The 16,687-nt window shown below is 35.3% G+C and overlaps 1 protein-coding gene and 1 pseudogene across 4 annotated transcripts in view; both read right to left on the minus strand.

Annotated features, from left to right (window-relative positions):
• Nucleotides 1–16,687, minus strand: part of Negr1 (neuronal growth regulator 1) — an 813,948-nt gene that overhangs the window by 244,677 nt on the left and 552,584 nt on the right. The gene's annotated exons all lie outside the window — the stretch shown is intronic.
• LOC147827587 (U2 spliceosomal RNA) lies at nt 4,049–4,118 on the minus strand (annotated as a pseudogene).

Consider the following 16,687-nt stretch of genomic DNA (forward strand, 5'->3'; position numbering starts at 1 on the left):
ATCAAGGAGGATTGCAGCACTTACCTCGTAGATTTAATTTAAACATTAAATGAAATGGTGTATGTAGAGCACTATCCCTGGCATATAATGAATGGTCTATAAACTTTTTGTGAGAAACAATATAATGTAGTGTTTAATGGGTCAGGTTTGGAAATCTGAAAGAATCTGTGGTTTTGACCCATGTTCTCTTACTGAGTAGGTGAGATGTGCTGTTTTTTTCCATTCTAAGCCTCATTTTTCCTCATCAGTGAATGGAATGAATATAGTACCTCTCTCATAGTGATTGGAAAAAAACTAAATAATGCATTGTGATCAACACTCTTCCAGTGGCATTCTGAGCTATTTGACAATCTAGATGGTTTTGTTGATGTCATTCTCAAATGCAGTGATATGCAAGGGAATTTGGTAGCTGTTATGTGTGTGGAGCATGGAATTGAAAAAGAGTGTTAAAAATTATACTCTTCTCTTATCCTAATGCAGCAAATATTCAGAATATTCAGGCATTGCCGTGACCTAAGTTTAAGGGGTGATGATTCTACCACTTACTAAAAAAGAGTTTGGAGTTCTTTTAATTTTAAAAAGAGAACTAATTACGGATGTATCAAATTGTTACTATGTCCACCAGAAACGGCTCCAAAAGCCTTCTGCATACAGTAAATAGCAATGTAAATGTGATTTTTTTTTTAACCTTTGAGACTATGTATGAAGAATATGTATATATTATACTATACATGTAGATGGAAACATACATCACAACATTTGTATCAACATTATATCAATCTTAAAACTCTCAGTTTCCCACAGATTTTAAAATGCAATTAAAACTTGTTTAGTTTTATGAAAATAATGTATGAGCATTGACAAAGTTTTCAACTGTGTGGGAACACCTCAAAAATATCAAAATATAGCTATTTCCTATCATCTACCCACTCTCTAGAATTAATTATTCATAGTAGTTCTGTTTTTTTAGTTCTGTGGTGATTACTTATATAACCTAAAAGAGTATATTATTTCACTTGATCATATTTAAATTATGTATATTCATTTCTCCATATGAAAGATGAATACATTAGGGATCCTTTCCTCTTCTCATTATTCTGCATTATAGTTTTTATCATGTTATTATTTTATATTGTCAGTGTTTGTAACATCATTATTCTTTTTTATCTATAGTTGTCTTTTTTACCTATATGCTAAACTTAGTAATTTAAACTCAACAAAATCAATCTTTGCAAGTTTATGAGCAGATAAATATTTTAATTGCTAAAAGAAAATGTGTTTTGTTATGTTATTAAACCCTTATTCCTAGAAGTAGATACTCCAAAGTCTACTGGAATTCCATTTATTTTTGCATGTTCTTTACTTCTGTTGGTTTGTTCACTTGTCTCTTTTTAACTGATCTCATTCTATCTTATTCCTTTTAAATCTACACTAGAGTGCTTTACTGAGAAATTGAACTAACTTGTCTTTACCTACTTGGAAATGTCTCAACTTGCCTTCAAACATGATTGATAGTTTGGTTTGCCTGGGGTCTAGGATCAAAAGTATTGCTTCTTAGTTGTACATGCAGATTATTAAGACTAGTTCTGTGTGTGTAAGGCTGCATGCAGTAGTCACAGATTTCTTCTGCAGATGTTTAAATGGGTTTCTCAGACTTCTCTCCTGACACGTAACTGCTATTCTAAAGAGATGATTAGGGGTTCTTTAGCCGTGGTGCCACCAGCTGTACCCTCCCTGGCCGCTTCCATTGTAAAAGGCCTGAGGGTGAGGCACATGTGTGGGGATTCTTGTCAAAGAGTCAGCTTGAGATTAGCAGTAAGGAACTTGAGTCCACTTCCCTCAAGGGAGACTGACAAGTTTTTTGTCTGCTCTAACCGGTGCTCTCCATGTCTCCTGTTCACTTACGGCATTTTCAGAACTACTGTTCTTTGTCAGATTCTCACATCCACAACAGAAGCTTATTCTATGGAGAAAATCCACTTTGTGGAATCCCTGCATTTGCTACTTCATTATTTTCTCCTACAACTGATTTTGTCTAATATGTTTCCTCCTAAGATTTCCACACAATTACTAGTCTGCTTCTGGTTCCTTTTAAATTGCAGATTACTGTGATTTTTCTCGTTCATTTTTTTGGTGATTCCAGTGGGAATTTAAAAGAGAGAGGGGGTAGATATGTATTGGATCATCTATTCCATATTACAAAACAATATTAAATATATTACATTTACTTTTAAACATAATTTATAATGAAACCTTGTGAGAATTCATCAATTTTCTTTTTTCACCATCAATCAAAATCTTGTCTGTGTTATTTGGCCTCTTAAGGAACAACAAAAGAAAGATCATATCTATCTGGCAAGGTTAGGGTGTATTGCACAAAATATCTTTTGTGTTTCTGACACTCTCTTTCCCTTGATATGTTTAAGTTGATCCTATTATTGCAGCAGAATAGCAGCACAACAGTGGCTTGCCATTTGGACTTACTTTATCTAGAAAAATGTAAGTTTCTAGGGCAGATAACCTTTCATAAGAAAGTATAAACATACAGTTTCTAGCAAACCTTTCTTTGGAATGACTATCCAAATGTGGAAATGACTTAAATCCAACAATATCAGGCCAAAGTAAAATAACTGTCAAAAGGTTAGGTCAGCAAAAGAAAATTTAATAACAGCATATCAAATATTTACCAAAGCTATTGGCAAAGTTAAATCATTCATGAAAATATATTAAACACTTTAAAATGGTCTTTCATGTGACAAATGATGAACACTTAGGAAGTAAAACTACAATATTCTGTAATAATAAAACTAAGTTTTCTAAAAATATAGTTTCTTTTTCAATTTTCACTTTTGCTAGCTGGGGACAAAAATACACTTTAGTTCAGTTCAATTCTTAAGTTCAATATACTTGCGGTTGACTTTAAATTGCAGGGAGATCGTAAGGCTTTCCAGCCAGAATAGATGTGTGTGGTAGACCGGGGTTGGGGTGAACCGTGGGAAGAGAACACTGAGGCCTCTGCCAAGACCTCATTCCACAAACACACATGGAGTCTTGCACAGGGATACGCAGGTGCTGCAGGGGGTCGCAGGTGCAAGGGATACAATATGCTTTTTACTCTCTTTTTTTCTTTCATTAAGTTTATTGGCACATTTTAGGTATAAAATATAGCTATGTTCATCATTGGGATCTTGTACCTTTACAAGGTGTATCTTTGATTCTTATTTTTTCCCCATTTCCCTGCCCTCCCTTCACTTCCTCTATCCTTCCCTGATTAGAGAATTTGTTTCCATTTTTTAATATTTTTTCTTTTCCCTTCTTTCCTCTGCCTTTCCCCTTCCCACTCCCCCTACTCCTCTAGACCTTTTCTTCCTATTTCACATTATCAATTATATCATTTGAACCTTATTTACACTTTTAGTTTCTCACACTACAGAAACTATTCGGCATTTACACATGTGTGTCCTATTTATTTCACTTAAGAGTATGGCCTCAATATGTATCCATTTAGCTATAAATGTCTCTAGTTTATCATTCTTTATGGCTGAGTAGTGCTCCATTTTATAAAAAAAACTACATCTTTATCCAGTCTCCAGTTGATGGACACTTGGGCTGTTTCCAAGCTTTAGCTATTACAAACTGTGCTGCTATAAACATAGGTGCACATATATCACTGTGGTATAATTCTTTTAATTCTTTTGGGAAGATACCCAGCAGAGGAATAGCTGGGTCAAATGGGACTTCCAGCCCTAGTTCTCTGAGGTATCTCCGTACTGATTTCCACAGTGGTTGCACCAGTCTGCACTCCCACCAGCAGTGGAGCAGGGTTCCTCTTTCCCCACAGCCCTGCCAGCATTTGTTATTGGTTGATATCATGATAGGAGCCATTCTTTCTGGGGTGAGGTGGAATCTCAGTGTTGTTTTCATCTGCATCTCTCCAATGACCAGTGATGTTGAACATTTTTTCACATGTTTATTTGCTGCTTTTACTTCTTTGTCTGAGAAATGTCTGTTCATTTCAGATGCCCATTTTTGAATCAGGTCTTTTTCTGGGGGGTCTGATTTTTTTGAGTTCTTTATAGATTCTACACTTGATCTTAGCCAAAAGGCCGAGAAGTGATCTTCATAGATTCTAGATAGTAGCCCTTTGTCTGAGGAACATGTGCTTTTTACTCTTTAGCACCCCACATTCCGCTTCCTTGAATACTTGCTGTGATGTCACACCCATGCCCAACGTGTAGCCTGTTCCAATGTAAGACAGCTCTAATTTGGAATGATGTTTTTATTAAAGTGAGCTCTGTTGTTCTTTATTCAACTCATTAAACCCTGATCTTTGGTTCTGATTCTTTTCCTTGGAACTACAAAGATGTCTATTCTGTAGTAGGGCTTCCTTTATTTGGAGACTGACTATAGCTCTCCAAATTTCTGTTTTCCTCCACAAAATATCCCCAGTTAATTGATGCACACTTCAAAATCATAGATTCTATAATCTCTTACTCCATCTCTTTTAAGAGTATGCTATTTTGGAATCTCTACAGGCCTTTTGATATCTAAAATGGGAAATACAAATTCTGATATAGGGGTCATTCATTCTTTGACTTATTAAGTGCATTTGTTTTCTTGACAGATTCTGAGATGAGTATTCAGAATAAAATAGTAAATAGGAGATCACATCTGCCTTCAAGATGGTGACAGTTTAGTCATCTAAACTCATCTTCACTTGATCTTACACAAAACACACTGTTTCTCAAAGTACAAATGAATGCACAATGAACCCAATGCTTCAGAGAATCTGGTTTTCTACCCTCTCCTTCACACAGGAGCATTTCATGTAGCCTAATCCCCTCCCAAGGAATGCAGCGGATCTATCTTTTGTACCACTTTCATTGTCTGAACATAGTTAAAATACTTCTTTGGGATTTTGAAGACTATTTCTAACAATACACATCCACATTCACACCCTGGGTCTTAGATCACAATAATACCTTTATGGGAGCCACATGCTAAGACAGCCCTTGAGGGACTTTTATTTTTCTACCTTTGATTTTAAAGTGCAGGGGGTAGCAGGGGGGAGGGCCACCATGCAAACAGAATAGTCAGTTCTTTTAGAAGCCAGAGCACAGGCATTCAATCAGCATTAAAAATGAAACATACTAACACACACCCTGGTTCTTTTACCGAAGATCTTTTATTTCGATTGAGGTATAGAATAGGCAGTGTTTATCTCTGGAAATGCCATTCAAGCCTTTCACAGACATAAGTGCCACGTCCGTGGCAAAACATTTCGAGCCCAAACTGCAATTATGCTGGGATTTGCTACAAATCCTCCATCTAGAAATATACCTACTCAGAAGTAAAAGCTCGCTCTCCTTTTGTTCTGTAAATTTATGCCAAAGTATAGTTCTTGTTATTATTTCAAATGTTTACCATAGCTGGAAAAAGTTCTGCAGATAGGGCTGAATAACTTCTGTATTTCATCATTCTTTAATGTGTAATTTTGAATGATTTCTTTTTAGTTGGATTGTAAACCATATTCCAACCTGAGATTTATTTTGCTACTGAAGCCATTCTATTATTTCCTAAATTCAAGAGTCTATAAAAAAATGTCTCATGACCTCATATTTAACAAACCAATTTCCAGTATTCTGCAGGCATCTGTCTGTACGTCCTGATAAATGCTGGGTCCAATATTAACATTTATAATATTTCTATAATGTACCTTTCCACAGGATAATATTAATTAATTATGCCTTGTCATAAAGCACAAGAAAGGAGAACAAGGCTGTAGAGAGAAGGCAATGCACTTCACCAATACTAAAATTCTGAAACACAAAAGGTGAAAAGCATATGCTGAGTAAACAGAATCTTAACAAATGCCTACATTACTTGATTTATTCTATTGTAAGTTTAAGGATAAAAACACAAAGTTGTGGTCTTCAATGTGACTATTGAAAGTCAGTTGAAAAGTGTATTCTGAATGCTATTAGCAATTCATTGAAAACTGCCAAGCTGAGAGTAAAAGCTAGTTTCTACAACATGGTAATGAATTAGGGCTCTTTCATGTACATACGCAAAAAGCCAAGGTCTGGGAAATACACACAAGCCAGCAATGGGTGAGCAATATCTTTAGAATTGTCAAGCCAGAGGAGAAGTTAGTGCTGCAATCCAGTGGCACGATGGAATGAGCCCATCGGGTCAGGAGATCTGGGTTCTAGTTCTCATTCTATACCTTGGTAAAGAAAAGACTGTGTAAAGGAGGAGAGGTAGAGTATAGAAATATTACTGGAAAACTCTTAAAGGAAATCTTTTACATTAGTTTTGTTCAGAGAAAACAGGAAGTTGGAACAATGTGGCTCAAAAGTGCATTGTTTGACAAAAATTTGACCAAAACATTTCCTTTGCATTGGATTTAGTATAGCAAATGTTTAAGGCCACTGCCCCCAAAACCAGGCTGCCTAGGTTCGAATCCTTCCTTATAGCCACTAGCTTTGCGACTCCAGACAAATAATTTAACATTCCTTATGTTATCTGTAATAAAATAAGCATCACGTAGATTGCAATGAGTAAATATTTGTTCACTGTTTAAAAAATGCTGAGTATCATTTAGGCACTGGTCACCCTATCACCTTCACCATCATCGTTATGGATATTGATTATAACTAAACCAATAGATTACAACTAAACCAACAATTTACTCTTTATTTTTGCTTTTTGCTGAGGTATTCCTTTCTTTTACTTTTTATCTTCTTTTTATGATACATGAGTTTAATCAAATATTTTAATATTAATATTTTTAATATTTTAATAGTTTAACCAAATATTTTATTCCTGGTAGGAAAAACTTTTTTGTTTGTCATCTGGTCATGTTTGAACAGCATTTAGAGTATCACAGAGAGGCCCATTCAGCTGGTAAATCGCCCATTACCCTTGCTCTTCTTTCTCCTGGGAGAAGAATGCATCCTTATTTGACCAGAGGAAACTGAAACTCTTTTCCTTCCTTTTATTAGGGGACGACCCAGGTAATTAAAGTCTGTGCCATTCCTAGGGTAGCAGTGGCAGGAGCCTGTGAGAGCTCACATGTCAGCTTTTGTTACTGCTGGGCTAAAAGGGAGGAAAGACCTCAGTGCCTCCAGCAAGGAGCATATAGTATTGTTAAAAATTAGGGTGTAGCTCATGCTTGGGTAACTACACATTTTGAATTCATAGAATATTTCTCTTTAAGAGATGTCCAGCGCTAGAGATGTTACTGGTTACTAGAAATGGCAATTCCGCAGCGCTCAGGAAAGGGGAGGGAGAACTTGACTGAGAGGATCCTATTAACTTTTCCTTGAGGGTGAGTCTGTCCTTGATTGGAGCCTGAAAACACCAGGAACCTGGGTGACAGCTAGTACCTCCTGGAGACCCAGGCAAGGGACAAACAATTCCAGCGCCTTATTTCAAAGGGCTGGTGTTTACCCCAGGAAGGGAGAAAACTTGACAGACACAATCTATAGGTGGCTATGGGGATGGAGACCAGGAAGGGAGGGAACGTCCCAAGGGCAGTATGTTTTGTGGAAGCCACAGCCTGAAGCTCCATGTGTTGCCTCTGTTGTGTCAGTCTGTTATATTGCTACTGATTTTCCCTTGTTCAGTTTCCTATTGGATCATTTATTTATTGAGTGAGATCTCTCAATTTCCCCTGTACAGTGTGGATTTGCCCATATCTTTTGCTTTATAAATGTTGATGCTGTCTGCAGATTTAGAGTGTTGATACATTCCTTTGTCATAATGAAGTTTCTCTCTCTGCTTCTAATAAAATTTCTTACTTTAAAAATCTCAGTTGTCTGAGGGTAAAATTACACTAGGTTTCTTTTGGCTCAAGTTTTGTGATCAATCTCTTTATATATTTTTAAGTTCAATGCACTACGGTTATATTTAAGGTGTGTCTAGAAAACTTAGTCTTTCAATCAGAGTAGATAGTCTATTTAATTTTAATATATTTAATACAACTTTGGATATGTATTTATAAATTATTTGGGGGTTTTTGGGTTATAAATTATATTTATTATACCCTTCTCCTATGTACAGGTTACTTCTCAGAAACATGAAGATATTATCCATGTCATCAATTATAATGTGTAGAAAATAACTCATATCCTGTCAACAATATATTTCTATCATTTTAAAAACAGGAGCCATTTTATTTGTTTTTTATAATTTAATATTTCACCTTCTCTTCTTTCTTACCCTCTTTAGTGTAACTATGTTTATTTTATTTTCCTCTCTTTTTTAGTTTAAAATATTTTATTATCCCTTTTGTGATTTTTGCCAAATATTCAAGCAAATAGCCTTTAGTTGTTTCGGTACATGACACTTATTTCAGCATGTGTGTGTGTGTGTGTGTGTGTGTGTGTATAGTATGTATATATATATATATATATCTGATATATATGCTAGGCCCTATGGTGGGATACACACATGTGGTGATTAACACATACAATGAGTGCTGTTTTACAAAATTGCTATTAATCTCTCTCAAAATACACCCCTTCATATTAAACACATTAATCTCATCATTCTCGCCACTTTCTGAAGCCATTCTGGAAGCCCTTTTTTGAGAGTGTCTTTACAAGGTGTAATCAAATATACCATGAACGCTGCTGCTAAGTAGCATTCAACAGAAAGGCGGCTCATAAAAACATTACAGTTTGTCTTCGTCTACCTTACTCACTAGCACTGTGAGATTTCTGGCCCTTCCCAAGGTCAAAGTGACCATGAATGATAAACGTTTTGATTTGTTTCAGGACAGCAAAACAAAGGTTCTTATGAAAGAGGATTCCAGAGCTGCTTCAGAAAGTGGAAAGAACTATTGGATAAGTGTGTTTGAAGCTAGGGGAAACACTTTGAGTGGGATTAATGGTAATATATCTCTTACTGTAGTGATTTTAAAATTAAAATATGCATTATTATATATTATATAATATGTCATATATAATGATATATGCTGTATATTATATAAAATATAAATGCACTATACATGATATATAGAAAGAGAGAGATCTGTATATCTATAGCTATATCCATATCTATCTATTTTGCAGAACTGGGAAGTAAACCTAGGGTCTTTGCACTGAGTTATATTCCCAGCCCTTCTTGAAAGGTTTTCGTTTTGAGACAGTCTTGCTGTGTTGCTCAGGGAGGGCTTGACCCTGTGACCCTCCTTCCTCATTTCAGTGTACAGCCTTGCTTAGGTCCCTGTCAACTTTAAAACTCATTGAACCTGGAATTTCATTCCAATTTTTTTTTTTTTTTTTTGGTACCAGGGATCGAACTCAGGTCCTTGCGCTTGCACAGCAGGCAGGGAAACCACTGAGCTAAATCCCCAGCCCCTTCTATTTTTTCTTTTTAAACTTTATGGATCTAAGAAGCATATTTATCAAGCCAATTAGAAATAAGTAGGCCAAACCAAAACTTTGTGTTAGAAACATTGTAGCAGACACTGGTCACAACTTTCAGCATTAAATAAGTCATAATTATAATTTGAATAAATAAAATCCAGTTGCATTTTGACAAGAAAAAAACTGTTTCAGCACTCAGAACTGACATCAGTCTCGTAGTAGTCTGGACAGTTCAAATTTTCATGGTTATTTCCTTGGAGTGTTAGGCATTTTAGGTCATAGAAAGGTAAAGCGATACCACTACAGCTAAAAGGCTTATATTGGCCCAGCAAAAGGCAAATATTAGCTGGGAAAAATATGAAAGTTCTGGTGAACTTTTACACATTATTTCCAATGAAATTCTTTCTTATGACAAAAATTCCTTTGCTACTCATGGCTTTCAACTCTCGTCATGATTTGGGAACAAATTAGCAACCACTATGAAGTGTGACTGCAAGTTAAAGCAATACTTCTACCACTTCACGTACATTACTTTTACCTTAGAAAATTAGTTGTCTTACTCTTTTTTGTTCTTATATATTTAATTATGGATGTATGTTAATATTCTAAAATATTCTTAGTGTTATGTATGAACCAGATTCATTTTTTATATACACCATATTTACTATTTCCATTATTCGTTGTTCCTCCCTGCATCTGTCATCATTTTTCTGACTGGAGAACACGTTTCAGGGATTCTTCTAGTGCACATTGACCATTCCTGAGGTATGTCAGCTTTGTTTTAGCTCAGAGCATTCTTATTTGCTTTTATTTTATAATAATCTTTCATTAGATGATGATTCTACTTTGGCGTTATTTTCTTTTTGCAATTTTAAGTTATCTTTCCATGACCTTCTGACCTTCATTGTCTTTTGTTTCAAAGCTTGCTTGTCAATTCTATGGATGCTCCTCTGAAATTATTCTGTCCTTCTGTGTGTGTTGCTTTTAAGATTTTTCTCTTATCTTGGATTTTCAGAAGTTTCCCTGTAATATACATACCATAGGCTCTGTATTGTCCTTCTTCTAGGTCACAACTTTTTTTAACCTTATACTTCATATCTTCCATCAGTTTTCAAAAGTCTTAACCACTACTTCTTTAAATATTTCTTCTGTACTATTATCTTTCTCTTCTGAAACTCTAGTTATCTTTATGAAAGTGGTACTGTGTCTACTATGCCATATATTCATTTCTATAATATTTGATATATATAATATCTTCTTTTTCTCTGTTTTTACTTTGAATACTTGTTATTGTTCCATCTTATAATTCATTATTTACTCTGAGGTGTCTATTATGCTGGTAAACCCACCTGTGGATTTCTTAATGTTGGTTTTATTTTCAATTTTATAATTTTCTCTCACTTTTATAATGGATTCCAGGAAGCTAAAGAAATTCTTTACAATGTCACCTATTTCTTTGAAACTATTAATCATAATTACATTATAGCCATTGTTACTCCAGTTTCTGAGTTATGTGTGGGTCTATATCTATTTTCTATTTTAACCTCTTGGGTTACGCCATTTGCTTCTTCCTTTGGCATGCTATTTTTCATTGCAAGTCCTACATTATGTCTTAAAAATCATACAAGCTTTAGATCACACTCTCTTCATCCAAACATGTTCATCCTTCTTCATGAAAACAGGACAGGAATTGAATTATTATAATCAAATGCAACTGATTGCTCTTAGAATTTTATTAAAATTTTTGAAGTTTCCATAGCTCTGGTTTTCTTATGAATTCCAAAATAAGGCCAATCCTGAAATTTTCCCCTTGGTAGTTTAAGAATAAGAAATCTCATCTATAGAAAGATTAATAAAACTATTCTGTTTATTTTGGGGTTTTATCAGGGGGGACTTCCAGTTAGTTTCTTACATTCCTTATTTACTTATTTTTAGGAACTGGCACATATAAGAGAAACTCACTGAGTCAGGCTACGTTCTTTATCGGTGTTTTCTTACTTGGATCTTGAACCCATATAAACCTCCCTTTTTGTGTTTTCTGCTCTGTGAGATCTCCAACAATTCTTTTTCAGGTCCACAGCCATGTCTCTGCTCTCAAGAAAAACCTGTATTCTCATTCTTCTCCTGAACCTCAAAAAAGCAGATGCCCTGGATGAAAAAGACTACGAAATGGCAAGAGTCTCACTACACACACACACACACACACACACACACACACAAACTTATTTTAGTATCACTTTGATGACTTCAGATATAATACTTTGGCTTTTTTAAAAAAGTTTTTTCTTGTGTTTTCATCTCAACATTCTCAACATATTCATGAGTCTATGTTTAAGTACCTTACTAGATTTGGATGCCGAGCTTCAAAAAAAAAAAATCAATTTTATTATGTAGCAGTATCAATCCTTATTAGCTTTTTTTGTTCTTTTAACTTTATAGTAAAACTACCTTAATACTCATCACTGTTAGGTTTGTCTGTAGAATGACATTGATTGGATGATATGTTGGAAGAAGAGGAGAATAATCTGGCTTCATATTTGCAGTCTTTTGGGGTATAGCAGACTGTGGTGGCATAACGTTGTTTATGTCCTTATCTCCTGGTAATAATGAAGCCCAGCTAGGGTTGACCTATGAGGGAAATGGTAAGGAGTACTTTTCATTTTGCCCCCTAATTAGGAAAGGTCATGTTTGAGAGGTAAAAATGGACAGATCTGCCAAAACCTGGGTTATGGGTATAGTAATTTTTGAAGGAAAAAGAAAAGTTGGTAGAAGAGCATTGTAAATTATAGAGTTTGAAAAGCAAAGATTTATATCAGGAATAGATAAAAGTAATGAAAAAATACTTTACAAGGAAAAATAAATGTAGACTCTTGTTCTCAAGCAATAATTTCCAGGGCGTTGCTATGAGCCTGCCATATTGGCAAATTCAGCACAATCTCAACTCCATCTTGGCCCTCCAACCTCTGTCTTATGCCCAGCCTCAGTTTCCCTTACCTTTTCTTAGTACCTATGACCTCAAAATCTTGATGGTCAGGTTTTTTCTCACTGTTTTCTATTCTAAACAACTTTTTGATTGGTTTCTTAGTTTGGTAACCATAGGTTCTTGATAGTGTTCAATTAATCACATTTTATAATTTCCAATTTAACTGAATTTTTTATTGTTCTGGTTTCAAAATTTTTAAGTCATATTTAGTTTCTGCCCTTTAATTGTACTATTCCATATGTTCCTATTTTGAAAGTTATATTGATGATATGGACTATGGGAGATATTTTCTAGAACTAAGCCTGTCTAAGGATTGAAGGCTTAACAGCTCAATACTGGTTTCTAAAGTTAACATTTTGGGAGATGTAAACCATATCACTTGTTCTATTAATTGAGGATACTTCAAGTGGAGACAAAGTGGTAAATTAGTAAATATTATTATATTCATTGAGACATTAAAGCATGTGATACCTTTGCAAATTTTAGAGATGAAAGATCTAAAAATACCACTAGGGAACCCTTAAGATATCTTGAGTAGCATTTTAAAAAATGTGTTCCAAAAGATATCTATCCCTTGCTGGCTTATAGGTCTTATTAAAGTGGGACCAGGATTACGTTCACTGCTGGCCATTCTGAGTTCCATATAGTGGCATATAACAGTTGCTTAATGAATATTTGATAAGTCAATAAATAAATGAAAAAGAAATGTTAGCTTCAGAAAGTAAATCACAGTTACATTCTTTAGTTTCTAACATCCTGGAACATGGGGAAGTTTACTTTTTATATTGCATAACACATGTAACACTTCTCTGCAGTGAATCTTTTCATCACTTGGCCCAAGGAATAGATGGAGTCTGCAGGGTTTTACAAAGAGATCATACACACACACACACACAAACACACACACACACACACACACACACACACACATGCTCACATACACAAAAACAAATCTTTACTCAGTATGTGATGGTCAGGCCAGGCTTATCATTGAGTTCATGAGTCCATCCCAAATATAGTGGACCATTGACTTACAAATTCAATTTGTTCTCAAGGCCTGGTTATAACTCAGGTTGTCCAATGAAGGCTCAGGTTTCTCTACACAGCCTCAAAGCATCTCTCTTGTATACAGGCAGATCTCAGTGTCCTTAGAAAGACATTGTCTCGGGATTTCTCACTTAATCTCACACAGGAAAGGATGTTGTCATGTTCCTTCTAGAACTTTTTAAAGATTAAATTTGTATCTGAGACCATCTGGAAGCACAAGCGGCAGGTATTCAGGTCATAACTCAAGACTTTTGTTGTAAGTTAAAACTAAAATTCCAGTTGTAAACCAAGTTATTCTTATGCCAGGCCAGTCATAACTCTGTCCACCGTAATAGTCATGTACTGAAAACAAATGTGTAGATAAGGCTGCCTTGAATGAACTCAATCTACACACGGTTCATTCTATTACGATCTTCAGTGTAACTCAAAAGTATCCTTAAAAGCTTTCTCTGGCTGTGCTTTGTAAAATAGAGTTCCTTCCTGTTACTTTATATTTAATTTTTAAACATAATTTTCTTTATAGCACTAACCATCACCAGGTATGTGACGTAGTGTACATTTTCATCCAGCAGGATGTAAGCATCTTGAAACTTGTCTGTTTTGTATTCTTAGTAACCTGAGCAGTGCTTGTAACAGTCTAATACTGAATAAAAAACTATGAATATGTGATATGTGCTTGTGTTTGTATTGTAATTCCTAGAAGCAATAAGATAGGCAATAGGTATTAGTGAGCCCAGTTGAAAAATAGAAAAATGGGATGCGAGTCAGTCTGTAGGTACAGAGTCTAGGCTGTCCCACACCACCTTTCTGCAGGAGTTTCCTAGAATGATCCAGCACCCAGAAGTCCTTCCACAGAAGCACCCATGGCAGCTTAAGCCATACTCCGAGACCTGCATGGGGGAAGAATTTCCCATAAACCATAAGGCCAATGGGAAAGAGAGAAAACATTCATTTCAGAGCATGAGGTGTCTAGGATTAGGAGTTTGAATTTGGATGGTAGTTTCCAAAGGAATTGTGAAAAATGAATATGTTTTACTAGGAATATAGCTCAGATGTCATAAGTTAAGTTCTGTGTTCCAGCTGAAAACCCAATGTGTGTATGATATGTAGAACAAAGACCACAAGTTCTTGTTCAAAAAGCCATAATTCCATTCTCAATATTGACTCTAAATACCTACTAGAATAACACTAGACTTTTGCAGAGTTCATTTAGTCTCTCTGTAAAATAGGAAATGTTTTTAATTTTAACACAGGATGGCTGTGAGATGCAAGATAATATATGTGAAGGTGTTCTGAATGGTCTAAATTTTAATGACTCTTATTGCGAAAAGCATTCCAAACCACTAAAAACATTTTTGTATTCTTGCATGTGAATATTACAAGTTAGGGACAAATTATATTTTTGAAAGTTATTTCTCAGAAAAACTTTCTTCCAATATGCCTCAAAGCTTTTGTGGTTTAATTATGAAAAGACAAGCTAATGTATTTATAATTTTATCTCTCAAATACTATGAGTAGCTGATAAGAAAAAATGATTTTGTAAGTCCAAATTATATTTTCTTTGAGTATCAAACTTCATTGAGCTATAAACAATGAAAATAGAAGAAGAACAAACTTGGCATGAGTTCTCATGTCGCAGGATACTTCTTCGTCAGACCTTTTTTCCATCATCACAGGACTCTGTGTTGTGTATAATTTTCCCAGTCAGTAGTCTCTGTCCTGCTAATCACTCTTTCTTCATGATATAACTCAAAGTGCACATCACAGTATCTTTCGTATTCTTGTCAAGCATAGCTGTCTAATACCATAGATCTAAATGTAAAATATTTTTACTCTCTTTACCCCTGCCCCTAAATCATCAAGGGAAAAGAGGACAAGAAAACTTGAAAGAATTTGGAGGGAAAAAGGCTGTTCCTAGCATACAGCTGTGAGGAGGTCATTGATAAGTGCCATGACCTATGACCACCAAACAAATTAAGATTGATGGCAGCTCATTCTGCAGACTTTCACTGGAGGGAATATAAGTAGGAGATCAAAGCTTGGGCTTTTCATTTAGAACTATCACCCTCTTCATTAGGCAGTGTATGGCCATGTGTGTGTTACTTAAACTTTCAGAACTTCATTTCCCTCATCTGTAAAATGGAGACAATTAAGTCCACCCCACAGTTTACCGTCAAGTTCAGATGAGATAATGGATGCAATGTGGTTAGCTGCAGGCTGGTGCATTGCTAGCCCTTTCTCTTTTTTTTGGTACCGGGGATCGAACTTGGGTCTTTGCGCTTGCGCAGCAGGTGGTGAAACCGGTGAGCTAAATTCCCAGCCCTGCTAGCCCTTTCTAACCGCTGTCGTGATTCTACCCCACATGTTCACAGGTCAGACCTCTGTTTCCATTTCTGTGATTCATGGATGGGGACAAGAGTCATTTGTTCACAATCTGGTCCCTGGATGGAATAAGATTGTAACTCAACATCACCCAGGCAGCATTCTCTTTACTGTGTGCTTCTTAATGATTAACAATCAATTACAATATCATCCTTTAAATCCAATCCATAGCACTGTCAAATGATTATGTACTATAATTAAATTAATGATATTGAACTTTAATTTTAGTTGCACGGCTGCTTTTATTTGATGTCTGTTACACTTTCATTGAGTGAACATTGGATTCTGGTGTGAAGTTATCATATTTCTTTTACAGCCACAGAAGAATAAGCCCTTAATATAATTTTTAAAAGATAGCCACAAATAGAAATATTTCCACATGAGCCCATTTGGAGATTCACATTTACTATCCATTAATTTAGGATTTGACAATGTAGCATAAATTAAAATGAAAGCCGGTTTCACAGAATGTGTGTCTCATTCTTCACTGTCTCAGCAGGTCCACAGTGACTCTAGTGCTTAGTAATGGCCTTAAACATAATCTACAAGTGGGAGACTCAGACAGGAGCGATGCATGCCTAACTTGAAAGTTTGCTTCCTATGACATTAAAACCTAGTTAATCTGATACTTAAATTGTGAAGGAAGAATCAAGATTATCAAGCAGAAATCAATACTCACCTTATAAAATGTAATGGAAAATGATAATAAGGTTTACTGGTAACAAAAATTAGATTATAACTTATCTATGTTAAGTCAATTTGAAAAATGGTCTCACAACTTGTGTCCTTAATGTGAACTGAGCCTCAGGTTCCACTACATTTTATCCACACATCACATTCAGGGGTATAATGACAGATTTGTAAAGCATAGTAATATAAAGGAAAATATGCTTATACTCTA

This window comes from Heterocephalus glaber, unplaced genomic scaffold (assembly GCF_053883595.1).
Source record: "Heterocephalus glaber isolate CG9 unplaced genomic scaffold, H.glaber_assembly_v1.0 deba00001442, whole genome shotgun sequence".
NCBI lineage: Eukaryota > Metazoa > Chordata > Mammalia > Rodentia > Bathyergidae > Heterocephalus > Heterocephalus glaber.